Below are 3,862 nucleotides of genomic sequence, written 5' to 3' on the forward strand. Positions count from 1 at the left end.
CCTAGTCGAGTATTAACATTCAGGGATAATGTTAATACAACGAGACTAGCATGTAGGTCAACTCGATGACTTGATCTCACAAGTCATGGATATGGAGATATCAAATTGACACATGGGTATGCATTGGAGAATGTATACTGAATGACCCGCCATGAGAAAGTATCATGGATCGTTATATGAGTGTCATATATTTTCTCATGTGGCTATTAGTATGACTACTAGTCCTTGGACCTGAAGTCACCATGGATCCCTACATAAGGAGTTACGTACTTTGGCTTCGTCAAACATCACCCGTAACTGGGTGGACTATAAAGGCGATTACTGGATATGTAACGAATTATGCAGAGGGATGTAAGTGATGTTGATGAGATCTATCCCTCCTATATGATGGGAGCGACATCGATATTCTTGATAGAGTGAGACCACGAAGTGCATGGCCATGCCCAAATGAATCAATATGAGATATTGAGCTCATTTGATTGAGTGAGTGTACTTGGAGTTCAAGATTTAGATTGATTAGAGGATGACACGGTCTATGCCTCATATTGATCAATCTATATGTCTAGGATAGAAGGACAACGTCATATATTGTGAGGAGTCACAATTAGTAGTCACAAGGTGATGTTGGATCTCAACATTCTTATAACTTGAGTAGTAATGATGTGTTGCTAGATACCGCTCATTACTTATGCTTCTAAATGGGTTTAGGAGCATTGCCAACGTTATAAGAACCTATAGGGTCACACACAAAGGACAATTAGATGGAGATTAGGTTCATATGATGAAGCAAGAGGATTAGATTCATGTGATGAATCAAATTGGATTAAGAGTAATCCTAATTGAACTAATTGAGTTGGACTCAATTTGATTCATGTGTTCAATAAGTCTAATTTAGATTATGACTCATTGAATCAATTTAATTCAATGAATTAGATTCATTATATTAAATTGGCTTGAATCAAATGGTTAGATTAGATCAACCAAAGGGAGAGAAGTGGTCAAGTTTGACTTGACTTAAGTAGGAAGATGAAGAGTCAAGTTTTGACTTGACTTTGACTTGACCAATGCCACATCATCAAGGCTTCTTCATTTGGTCAAGTTTGACTTGACCAAATGCCACCTCATGGGAGTTACCAAGAGTTGTGACTCTTGATATTCCATGGGAGTTACAAGTCATAATGTGGCCGACCACTTAAGGATGAAAATTGATTTTTCATTCAAGTGAATTCATTCCATCTTCTTCCTCCTTGCATCTTCTTGCTCTCCCTCTCCTCCTCCTTGGCCGAACCACTTAAGGTGCTAGCACACCTTTGTTTGGTCTTCTCCACCTAGTTTGTTCGTGTGGATACGCATAGAGGATCGTACACTTGACGATTTTGAGATCCGGCGAACCTTTGGACGAGCGGGATTACGAAGGGCATCACATCAAGGGTAAATCTCTTAACCATGTAGTTCTAGTGTAGATCTAGATGTAAGAAACTTGTACTCGTAAAATTTTATTTTATTTTACTTCGTACAGATCCGGTGGCATGGGAATTGGGGTTTCCGCAACGCGAAAAAGCGATTTTTGCGGCCCGAAATTCCCAACATAAGTGTGTTGACTAATAACACTCTAGGGTGGGTTCTTCTTAATCCTAAAGTGTCTGACTAGTTAATCAAGTGGACCACGGAGCTGAGTGAGCTTGACATACAGTACTAGCCTCGATCGATGATCAAGGTGCAAGACTTAGATGATTTTGTGACGGAGGTATAGAACGCCAAGCCGGAAGTAACTTAGAAGATCTATGTGGACGGGTCATCTACTCGGCAAGATAGCAGTGTGGGCATACTTCTAATATCACTACACGAGGATCGAATGTAGCTATTCGTTCAGCTATATTGCAGAGCCACGAACAATGAGGTAGAGTATAAAGTGATAATAGCTAGTCTATAAGCAGCAAGGCATGTGGGAGCTATGTGAGTCCTTATCCACTCGGACTCTCAATTGGTGATGCAGCAGCTCTTAGGGACTTTTGAAATAAACAATGTCAGACTAAGGCTATATGCAGAGGCGTTTGAAAAATTAAAGGCTTAATTTCAAGAAGTTATTATTCAAAAGATCCTCCGAGCGAAAAATCAATATGCGGATGAACTGACAAAGTTAGCAAGTTCCTTAACTTCAGTGGTGTTAGATTAGCTAATCGAGCATGTGATGTTGGTAGCTCACATCAATAGGCTAATTGGCTAGCGGCTGGAGAACGCCTCTAATTGAGTTCTTCCGATCGGGTAATATGTCGGTCGACCGAGAGTAGACTCGGTTACTAAAGAAGAGGGTCGGACGATTCACATTGATTGAGGACTACCTATATAAGAGAGTATTCTCAAGGCCTCTACTCAAATGCGTCGAACTGGAGGACATTCAGTACATATTGCAAGAAGTGCATTAAGGCTCCTGCATAAGTCACTTGGGCGGTCGGTCGTTGGCGAGAAAAATCCTATTGGCAGGGTATTTATTGTTGGTGCGGTTAGCACTAACGATTTAACCCAGGTTTTGATGAATGACAAATCAGGTTAAGTTAGTTTGTTTTTGTCTGACACTTTGATCGAGTGTGCAGGAGAAGTCCAGACAGGTCGACGGGCTGACCGGACGCCTGGCACGAAGTCCAGCTAGGTCGACGGGCTGACCGGATAGCTGGCGAGAAGTCCAAGCGGGTCAACGGCTGACCGGACGCTTGGCGAGAAGTCCAAGCGGGTCGACGGGCTGACCGGACGCTTGGCGAGAAGTCCAGACGGGTGGACGGGCTGACCGGACGTCTGGCAGGTAAGTGAGGTAAGTCACTGGAGGGGAGTGACTGCGAGGACGCGTTCCCGGGAAGGGAACATTAGGCGTCGATCCGGCTTAGATCCATTTCGGAAGTCTAAGTCGAGATCGTGACTAGATTCCGGTCTCGGAAAGACGGAATCTAAGTCATACTATTTTTGCTAATTCATACTCACTTTGCTTTTGCTAACAATCTATGGGGTAAATTTGCCTCGGACTAACGTTTGTCTTGCAGACTGATTAGGAAAAGGTCCGGCGCCCGGAGGAAATTTCATCCGATCGCGCGCCACGTGGAGCTCGGTTGGACTTGCCACGTCTCACCGGGCGCCTGAAGGCATCCAGGCGCCCGAGCCTCATATAAAAGAAGGGTCAGAGGAGAGCTTCAGAACAACAATGAAAAGAAAAGTCTTCCACTGCTCTGCACTTCTGCGACGCTAACAAAGCTCCGACACTACGCTCCTTTCTTGTCTTTATTGTCGGTATTTGCTTTTCATTTTCATTAGCATTCATTGTACTGTTTTTTGTAATCATTATTTCGAACTGCTAGTGAATTGCCCAACGAAAGTACTCACGGAGTACGGGCCTTCAAGTAGGAGTCGTCACAGGCTCCGAACGAAGTAAAAAAACACTGTGTCTACTTTACTTTTCCGCTGCACTTATACTCGATATTTTCGAATCGATATTCACCCCCCCTCTATCGAATCTAACGGTCCTACAAGTGGTATCAGAGCAGGTACCGCTCTGATTTGGTGCAACCACCAATCAGGCAAAGGGGGGACTTTTTGAAAGAAAAATTAGATATCGTTTGTCTTTAAAATAAAACTTTACGCCTTTCGTTTTTTCCCTCCAAAACTATTTTTGAAAAATACATCGTCATCTCTTCACCATTGCTTAGTATTGACAAGATATTACATTTTCAAAATTTTGAAATAATATTTTTTTTATTAATATTTTAATAATATTTTATTATTTTTTTCGAAAATAGTGAAATATTATTTTTTTCGGCACTGCTAATCCAAGACCAAAGTCTTGGGATCTTTTGTTTGTTTCTCTGTGTGCAAG

Source organism: Zingiber officinale, chromosome 7A, assembly GCF_018446385.1.
Source record: "Zingiber officinale cultivar Zhangliang chromosome 7A, Zo_v1.1, whole genome shotgun sequence".
Taxonomy (NCBI): Eukaryota; Viridiplantae; Streptophyta; class Magnoliopsida; order Zingiberales; family Zingiberaceae; genus Zingiber; species Zingiber officinale.